The 9959-nt window shown below is 48.0% G+C and overlaps 1 protein-coding gene across 1 annotated transcript in view; it reads left to right on the plus strand.

The window, feature by feature from the left end:
• LOC138165364 (metalloprotease TIKI2-like) overlaps positions 1–9959 on the plus strand; it is a 235966-nt gene that overhangs the window by 214408 nt on the left and 11599 nt on the right. The gene's annotated exons all lie outside the window — the stretch shown is intronic.

Genomic DNA, 9959 nt, shown 5'->3' on the forward strand with positions numbered 1-9959 from the left:
ACATACTCACACTCACATACACACACTCACACTCACTCACATACTCACACACACTCACACACACTCATACACATACATAACTCACATACAAACACTCACACACTCATACACACTCACATACACACTCACGCTCACACACACTCACACAACTCACATACACACACTCATACACACTCACATACACACTCATGCTCACACACACTCACAAATATACACACTCATACACACTCATATACATACTCACACACTCATACACACTCACACACATGCTCATGCACACTCACACACACACACACACATCCCTGCGTGGTGTAGCCCTAACACAGAAGCTCGAGTCCTCTCACATGCTTAGTCGGCCATTCATAGAACCCCCTCCCTCCCCCCATGTGCCGTCTGGGCTGGTCTCCTAGCTGTCCCTCGAGCTTCCCAAGTTGCCCCCCACCCCGTGCCTGCAGTGCTCTCCTTCTCCTCTGCTTCCCTCAGGGTTCAGCTCAGATGCTCCCTTCCATAGGACACCATCCCTATTCCTCCGGCTCATCTGTGCTCTCTTCTTCAAATGATCTTGGAGCTACTAATCTCTGGCAATAGCTCTACCCTGACCCTATCCCTGGAAGACTGTAAGCTCCTTGAGGGCAGGGACAATATTTCATTTTTGCTCCTATACTCCCAACTCATTGCTCTAAATTCAATCTTCTCCAAGTTCCTAATTATAAAAAGGGGGAAAACTGAGGTTCAGAGAACAAAAATTATTCTGCTAAAGTCACAGCTGATTTAAGTCTGGAGTCCATACCTATTGATTCTTAGCCCAGGATCCTTTCCTCTGGACCACACTTTCTCTACAATGTGCTTTGGGAAAGGTTTTCTGAAATAAACAAATAGATAAATGGAAGGAAGGGGGAGAGAGACACAGAGACAAAGAGAGAAAGAAAGGGAGGGAAGGAAAGAGAAAGGAAGGGAAAGAGAAAGAAGGGAGGGAGAAAGGAAGGAGTATCAGAAAGAAGGAATAAAAGGAGGGAGGGAAGGGAGGAAAGAAAGATAGAAGGGAGAGAGAAGGAAGGAAAGAGGAAGGGAAGGAAAGAGAGAGGGAAAGAAGGGAAGGAAGGAAGAAAAGAAGGAAGGAAGAACGAAGGAAGGGAGGGAGGGAGAGAAGGAGGGAGAAAGAAAGTTTGGACTATTCATGGGGCAGATTAGAGTTAACTGGAAAGTCTGTTAAAGCTGAATGGGTCAATCCTGAGAGATGCCAGATGCTCCCAGCATTCCTGGGCATACATTTCCTGTGACATAGTTGACTGATGGTCACATTGGAAGTCCTGTCTGGCTCCCAGAGGGACTCTAGTTAGATATCCCTGCTTTCTCCCCAGAAGGAAGCACCCTAGAATTCAGACCTTGGGGCAAAAGATGATGTGAAACGGTTGTTGCTTTTAGCCAGGAGCAGAAATAATGCTGTTATCATCTTGGCAGGAATCAGATCTAGAGGTCACTGGAGCCTGGGCCTGCCAGCCGCAGTCTGGGGGGTGATGACAGATGTCAGGGGGCTGTCGCTTTGGCTAAAATCTCACCCTCCTCCAGACCTCCCTGTAAGATAAAAGCGCTGCCTGGGATAGCTGTGGGATATTGCTCCTCACAGGCCAGAGCTCGGGGACATAGGTACTCCAGAACCAGGATGGGCTTCCTTGTTTTGTCCTGGAATGAGTTGCAGGCTGGGTATCAGCAAGTCCAGGTTCTGGGAGACTCCAGGCAAGCCACCAGATCCTTATAGACACCCCGGCTTCCTTCCTCCAGGGCTCTGCAGTTTAGTAAAATGCTTTCCATCCCCCAACAACCAGGGGTGGAGAGGATAAAAATAAGCTGATCTCTTCTTCATCAATGAGGGTGGCAGGCACGAGGAGAAAAGAAATGATCTGGCTAGGGTCACACAGGTAGAAACTTTTCAGGCCCAGGCCTCTGAATTGGAAGCACCAATGTGCCAGAGAAAAGCCCTTGTCCTGGCCTCCAGCAGCTTGGGTTCAGTACTCCCCTCAGATGCTTTCTAGCTGGGCAGACCCTGTCTGCAAACCTTAAAATGGGAATGATCAAGATTGAGTGCTTGTCTCCAGTAATTTAGCTAGAAAAGGAGAGAGCCGGGCTAGGAGCCCAGAGGCTGCACTGCCCCTCTCCCAAACATCCCAAACAGAGCCCTGCGGAGCTGGGATTTGAAGTCAGGTGGCCCGGATTCAAATCCTGGCGCTCTTCTTTACTATGTGTGTGACCCTAGGCAAGTCATTTCATTCTCTTTGGCCTCTGTTTTCTTGTCTGTAAAATGTGGAAGGACTGGATGATATCAGAGGTGCTTTCCAGCTGTGACCCCAGCTTCCCTCAGGTGCCTGACATTCCACTGTTAGGGGTTCCTTCCTTTGGAGGGGGCACCAGGAAGGGGGAGGCACCAGCCCACACTCAGCCAACTTCCCTCATCTCACCAGTAGAGTATCTACTCCTTGAGAGCAGAGCCTGTTCTTGCCTCATCTTTGTACCCCCATGGCCTAGCCAAGGGCCTGGCAAATAGAAGTTGACAAGTAAATACTTGATAAATGAAGGAAGGAAGGAAGTTGATGCAGCACTCAGACCCTCAGTTTCCCCAGCTAGTCAATGGATCCAAGGCCTCCTTTCTCTCTCCCCTGCCCCCCCCAGTCCCCATCCCAAAAGGTTATCTATAAATAAGGGCCTGGTTCCAGAGGCCTGAGTCCTAGGATGGCAGGAGATAGCAGAGTGAAAGGCAAGATCCCAGAGTGAGAACATAGCGCATTCTCTTCCCCTCATCCCCGCATACTCCCACCTCTTCCCCCCCCCCCCGTCCTCCCTGGGACTATCTCTTTCTGGGTCTCCTTTCATTCTCTGCCCACACACCCAAGGCCCACAAAAGCTCAGAGTCAGCCACTGGGCTCAGGGAAGGAGCAGTGACGTTGGATTGAATTAGTCACGGCCCCCCCACAAACTCTCCCTTCACAGAATGAGACTCTCTCAGGAGAGCTTAGCACAGCCCAGGTCTCTCCCACATTATCTATGAGCCTATGACCTTCTGTGGGAACTGAGATTGCAGCCCACAAGGAAAAATATTTATGCTGTGGGAGAAGGCAGCATCTCAGAGCTTACCTCCAACTCTTGTGAACAGAAATGGACGCTGGCAATCCGAGGTAGTGAGGTTCCTGTCACTGAAGGTGCTAAAGCAGAGACTGTCTGAACTCCGGCAGAAGCTGGACTAGAAGAGTTTGGGTCTCTCCTGGTTCTGAGAACCTGTGATTTACCAAACCCACCATCCTCCGGCTACCTGACAGATGGAAGCTGACATCTGGGCCTGGAGTCAGGAAGACCTGAGCAACAAATGTAGCCTCAGATACTTAATAGCTGTGTGACCCTGGGCAAGTCACGTAGCCTCGATTTGCCTCAGATTGGAGGGGCCTCATGGGGCATCAGATCCAACCCACAGCTGAACAAGAATCCTCTCCACATTCCCTATCTGACAAGTGGTCCCTAGTGTCATTATTCCCAATAGTTTTTACAGATGGGGAAACTAAGGCACAGAAAAGTCACATGACTTGCCCAGATCACACGATTAATTGTCTAAGGCTGGATTTAAACTCAGGTCCTTTTGACTCCTGAGCCAGTGCTCCATCCACCACACCATCTACCTTCTGAGTCTAAGCCTTATGCCATCTCCCTATGACAGCTCACCAACACATACAGATGACCACCATGTGCCTGAATCTTCCCTTCTTCAGGCTAAATAACCCCAGTTCCTTTGCCCAGGCCCCAGCTTCACACCTTCCCTTCACCATCATGGCCCCCAGCCTCTGGATACTCTCCAATATAGCATGCCCTTCCTAGAAGGCAGTGCGCCTAGAACTGAACCCAGCCCTGGAGAAGTAGAGGACAGGATGGTCATTCCTTTATCTCCCAAGATCGCACTGGCTTTCCCAGCTAGCATTTTATAAGGTTGACTTGTGTGAAATTTGCAGGGCACTCAGACCCTCAGATTGTTTTCCACTCTGCTTTTCCCATCTTGTATTCAGGTACTTGGTATCTGGATTCCAGGCATGTGAGCCTTGGTGGTTCTCTCTGTCGAATGCCACCTTCTCTGACTCTATGTGGTCACGTAGTCTAGGACTCTGTGAAGCATTTGCCCAGGGTTATGATGAGCACAAGAATTATGAGTGCCCACCACAACCCCTCTTACCACTCACATGCCTATTCCAGGAAGCCCTCTGGCACCTGCAGCATGCCGAGGCTGGCTGTGAAGACAAAATTGACTCATCATGATGGAAACGCTGAGAGGAGGGAGGAGGGAGAGTAGGCTGATGTAGTCAGGGCGGGCATCCTGGAGGAGGCAGAACTAGAAGGCTGGGGTGGGGTGGAGGAGTTGAACAGGTGGAGAGAATAAGGGAAAATGTCATCCCGGAATATGGGGGGGGGGGGGGAGATGCCAACATGACAGATTGAAGGGAAGGAGGCAGCAGGAAAAAATTGCCCAAAAAGCACCACGGTCAATGGAAAGACTGCTGGATACAAAGACAAAGGATATGGGTTCAGATCCTGGCTCTGCCACTATCAATGTGTCCTTGGGAAAGTCATTTAGTTTCTCTATCTGTAAAATGAGGTGATTGGACTAGAATGGCCTCTCACAACCTTTGCAGCTAAAAAGCAGGGGTTCTATGGTCCTGTGTTAAAGACTAGGCCATAATGTCAGGGCTGGAGAGAGACCTTAGAACAGGGGATGTCAGAGCTGGGAGGGGCCTGAGAACAGGGGATGTCAGAGGTGGGAGGGGTATGAGAACAAGGGATGTCAGAGGTGGAGAGCTTGGTAAACAGCAGGCATCTACTCAATGACTTTGGACTTGTTGACACTTTCCCCTTCCCCCATCCTGAACGTGCTCTTATCTTCTTTCTAGATAGAATGTAACCTCCTCGAGGGCAGGACTGTTTCATTTTTATCATTTTCTGTAATTCTGGGTACGTAGCAAGTGTTCCATAATTTTAATAACGACAATTATGAACAGCGAGCATCACTGTAGCACTCGTAGGTTTGCAGATCATTTGACGTGTATTATCTCTTTTAACCCCTATAACAACCCCAGAAAGGAGGCACCATTATCTCTATCTCACACATGAGGAGACTGGAGGCTGAGAGACTTGCCCAGAGTCCCAGGTATTTGAGGAAGGATTCTGACTCAGCCTGACTCCAGGTCTGGGCTCTATCCTCTGCACCAGCCAGGCTCCTGAGCAGGGGATACAGGGGCAGAAAGCACCCAAATTGTCTAAGCAGAGAGCCAAGGCACAACCACAGATTACATGGATCTCAGGGAGAGGCCTTCGGGGTAGAAGAGAGGCCAAAGGCTGGACAGAGGAGAAGCCTTGGCCAGGGAGGATGCCCTTTCTCTGGCTCAGAGGGTGCTTCTAGTCCAAGCCAGAACCTGCCCCCTTTGGGAAGGGCCCAGGGTAGCTGAGCCTGTGCCTCAGTGGTCCCTGCAGATCCCTCTCAGTCCATCTCCAGGCAAGGAACAGCTTCCCTCATTGGCAGCTTGAACAGCTGGGAAACAGTTAAGCTCCATCCCACCTCCCCCAGGCCCCAAGAGCTGGGCCAGGGGCCAGGAAGGAATTTATATGTCGATTTTTCTCTGGTGCTTTTTTTTCTTTTCTGTTCATTAACCAGTGTGAAAGAAAATGAAATTGTATATTTAAGGGCAGTCTAGTGGTTGCGGAGGAACAGAGGGTCACCACAGGATCCTGGGGAGCCTGGCAGGGAATGTCAGGGGGCTGGGGAGAGGAGAGGGAACCACCCTTCCCTGCCAAGCCTGGAGGTGTGATTCTGCCTCATCTGGGGCCGCTGAGTAGTAGTTAGAACCCAGGGAAAATAAGACCAAAGCCAGAGGTATGAACCCCATGTGGATTTCAGAGCTGTTTCCTGGCCTCAAGCTGAGGCCAGCCTTGGACCCAGCCTGAGTCCTGACCCCATCACAGCCTGAAGGAGGAAGCAGACAGTGTTTATTCCTTTCCTTAGAGGATCCCATTTCTTAGTCCCCTTTCTACTGAACATCTAAGGAAACTGAGGCACAGAGAGGTTTAGAACTAAGGTCATATCACTCAATAATCAAGCATTTAAGCCTCTACAGGGCCCCAGGTCCTGCAGATACAAAGACAAAAGGGAAGGGTTCTTACCCTCAAGGAGTATATATTCTAGAGGGGGAAGGGAGAGAGAAGCCATCCCTCCAAAACCCCCAAGTCTGAGGAAGATCTCAGAGTCCTGGCACATTGAACTGATGGGTAGAAGGAGAGAGAAAGCAGGCTCTCCTCTTAAGATGTCCTGAGTGGGTGGGCCCACTGGGGAAGAATAGGTGGCAATGAGGAAACTCGAAGCCAGTCAAAGCACCTTGGGTTCTGGAAGACCTCAAAGCAAGATCCCAGGTGAGCAGGGACTGAAGCCAGACCAGGAGAAGCTAAGCCCAGCACTCTAGGGGAGGCAGACAGAAAACCAGTGATGTGGCCTACCCCCCATGCAGTCCCCATCAGCTAACTGGGGTCACCTGCTCATGGAAGGGCACTTTCCAGGGTCACCCTCACTCTAAAGTGCTCAGAGAAGACCCATGCTGTCACTGTCCTGATGATGTCACCATGGCCCTGATGATGTCATTGCCCATCCTGATGATGTCATCACCACCCACTGGCCTGGGCCCAGTTCATGCTCTCTGTAGCCTCAGTCTCCATGTCTGCCATCCTGGCGCACTCTAGGAGCTCTGGCAGTCAAAGTGGAGCTGGTTTTCCAATGGAGGAGAAGCTGGGGAGAGGGTTACCAGGCCCTGAGGCAGCTTCTGTGTGCTGCCCCAAGATGCCCTGGGGGCATGATCTGGGCCCTCACGTTCCTCCACAGGCTCCTGCAGCTCTGGCCCAGATGTCTCCTTCTCCACTTAACTGCCTTTCCCTGAAGGAGGAGGTGACTATGTGTGCAGCTGCTCAGAGGGAAGTGGCCTCTTCTTAGACTGGGGGACTCTGAGGTCCCTGGGCTCGAGCTGCTCTTCTCCTGCTCATAATAGCTCCCATGTGCATAGAAATGAGAATTATAGTGTCTGATGAGATTAAAGCCTTTGAACAGAGAACAGGGAATGTCAGAGTTGGGAGGGAGCTTAGAACAAAGAATGTCAGAGAGGGGAGGGAACTTAGAACAGACAAGGGCAGAGCTCAGAGGAACCTACACATTCTGCTTCCAGCTTTGCTGGGGGCAGAGGAAGAGAGAAATGCTCCATTTCTCTATTTCTCTATGTATCTCTGAGAGAAAGGCTGGAGCTCGGTAATTAGGAGGAAATCCTGCAGGTGCCATTAAAGCGTTTGGCACAGTGAAGTGGTTGAGGTTGAGTGGGGGAGGGAGAAAGTGAGGAAAACGAAGAAGGAACTCAAGGCTGGTCCTGATCCTGATCTGGGTTATAAAAGCAGTAAGGTCAAGGACAATGAAGGAGGGCTAAGCGGGTTACAAAGGCACATGGAGTGGACCCTGAAGGCATAGACTCAAGAAGAAGACAGTTAGCAAGGCAAGGCAAAGTACGGAAAAAAAGGCAAATGGAATAAATGGAGAATTACATTCATTGGTAGAGTGGGTTGGGGTTGGAACAAATTGACTATAAAAAGTTTTAACTTTTAAAAATTAATAATTGACTGAAAAGTTTTAACCAGGTGCATAGGATTGAGGTGTGCTTTTGTAGCCGTTCATTCATTCATTCACTCATTCATTCATTCATTCATTCACTCATTCATTCATTCATGTCGGACTCTTGGTGACCCATGGACCACAGCACACCAAGCTTTCTTTCTTCCACTATCTCTTGAAGTCTCTCCAAGCTCATATTTGTTACTTCCATGACACTGTCTGTCCATCTCATCCTCTGTCCTCTCATTCTCTTCCAGCCCCTTCTCCTTTTGCCTTCAGTCCTTCCCAACATCAGGGTCTTCTCCAATGAGTCCTGTCTTCTCCTTATGTGGCCAAGAATTTACATTTCACCTTTATTATTGGTCCTTTTCTTGAATAGTCTGAATTAATTTCATTAAGCATTGTCTAATTTGATCTCCTTGCTTTCCAAGAGTCTCTCAAAAGTCTTCTCCAGGGCCGCAATTCAAAATCATCAATGCAGCGCTCAGCTTTCCTTACAGACTAATGGAGTTTAGTCAAGATAACTCGCCAGTTATAACAAACACTTTTTCAGCAATCCAAAAGGCAACTGTACACATGAACACCACCATGTCCATATGTAGACATGTTATGGTCCATATGTAGACATGGTTATGGTCAATGCCATAACCAGACTGATTACATATTTTGCAGCCAGAGGTGGAGAAACTCTATACAGTCTGTTAGAACAAAGACCTGGAATTGATTGTGGTTTAGATCATGAGCTTCTTATTGTAAAATTCAGACTTAAATTGAAGAGGGTAGGGAAAATCATCAGATGTATAGGTATGATCTAAATAATATCCCTTATGAATATGAAATAAAGGTGAGGAATAGATTTAGGGGGTTAGATCTGGTAGACAGAGTGTCTAAAAAACTATGGACAGGGTTGAGGTATAAAAACCTACGGTTTCAAGAAACAAGGCTGAAAATTTCAGGGTTATAAAGAACAGGATATTTTGCAGGTCTTTGCAGTAGGGGTGTGGTGTCGGTTTCTTTGCCAGAATCCAGTGATTTTTTTTTCTGTATCCCAAATGTGGAATTAAAGAAACTCTCAAGTGAGAGATCATCCAGGGACCCATAGAAGAACAAAGATTTGAAAAGTGGTATTAGTTGGTGCTTCTCTGCTCAAGGGCACTGAGACAGTTGTTTGTCAGTCAATAGCAAGCATTTATTGTGTCTACTACAGTCTGGCACTGTGCTGGATACTGAGGCTAGAAAGAAAGGTGAAAACAATACCTGCTCTCAGGGAACTCACATTCTAATGAGGATAATAACGTCTAAATAATTAGGTGCATACAACCTACGTACAGAGTATACGGAAGTGAACGGCTGCCCAAGGAGGTGGTGTCTGACAAGAGAATTTGGATTTCTGGATCGTATCTTACAACGTAAGGTTGACAAATTCCTGGCCAGATATGGAGTACTCCTAAAAAGTCTGATCAGAATGTTTTTATCAGGCATCTTGCAAATATGATCAAGAGGGCTTCAAACTAAAAAGGTTGAGGGAAAGAGAAGACTGCCTATATCTTCCCAAGTTAGTTACTATAGAAAATAGCCATAAAGAAGGAAGGAGAATAACTGGGATGGTCACAAATTTGTAGGAGATAAAATCCAAGAAAGGGGCCATTCATAAAACTAAGCCTCAAGTGCTCCAAACCAATGCCCAGAATTTGGGGCAACACACAAGAAGAACTTGAAGCCTTAACACAAGGAGCCAAATTTGATCTCAGAGGAATCCCTGAGACTTGGGTGGGATGAGACTTATGGCTGGACAATGACTCTGCTTGGGTTTACCTTATTCGAAAGAAACAAGACAGGGATAGGAGAGGGGGGTGGGATGATAGCAATGTATATTGAGATGGTATGCTCATGTGAATAAGTCTAGGGACCAGAGGGGAACCAGAGCATGGCAGTATATTGGTAAAGGTCAAAGGATAGAAAAACCAACGATTGTAACATTGGAATATAATACAGACTGCCTGAACAAAAAGAAGAAATAGATAAGGCATCTGGGAAATAGATCACGAGTCTGTAATTGAGGTCTGATGTAATCGTGATGGGGCACTTTATTTATGTGGACAGCTATCTATTAGAGATTCTCTCTCCCTCTTCCTCCTCCTCCTTCTCTTTCTCCCTCTTTTCCACCTCCTCCTCCTCCTCCTCTTCTTCTTCCTCCTCCTCTTCCTCTTCCTCCTCCTCCTCCTTTTTCTTCTTCTTCTTCTTCTTCTTCTTCTTCTTCTTCTTCTTCTTCTTCTTCTTCTTCTTCTTC

The sequence above is a fragment of the Petaurus breviceps genome, unplaced genomic scaffold (assembly GCF_028583685.1).
Source record: "Petaurus breviceps papuanus isolate PSGF00001 unplaced genomic scaffold, PetGlider_PUasm1.0 208, whole genome shotgun sequence".
NCBI classification, from domain to species: domain Eukaryota; kingdom Metazoa; phylum Chordata; class Mammalia; order Diprotodontia; family Petauridae; genus Petaurus; species Petaurus breviceps.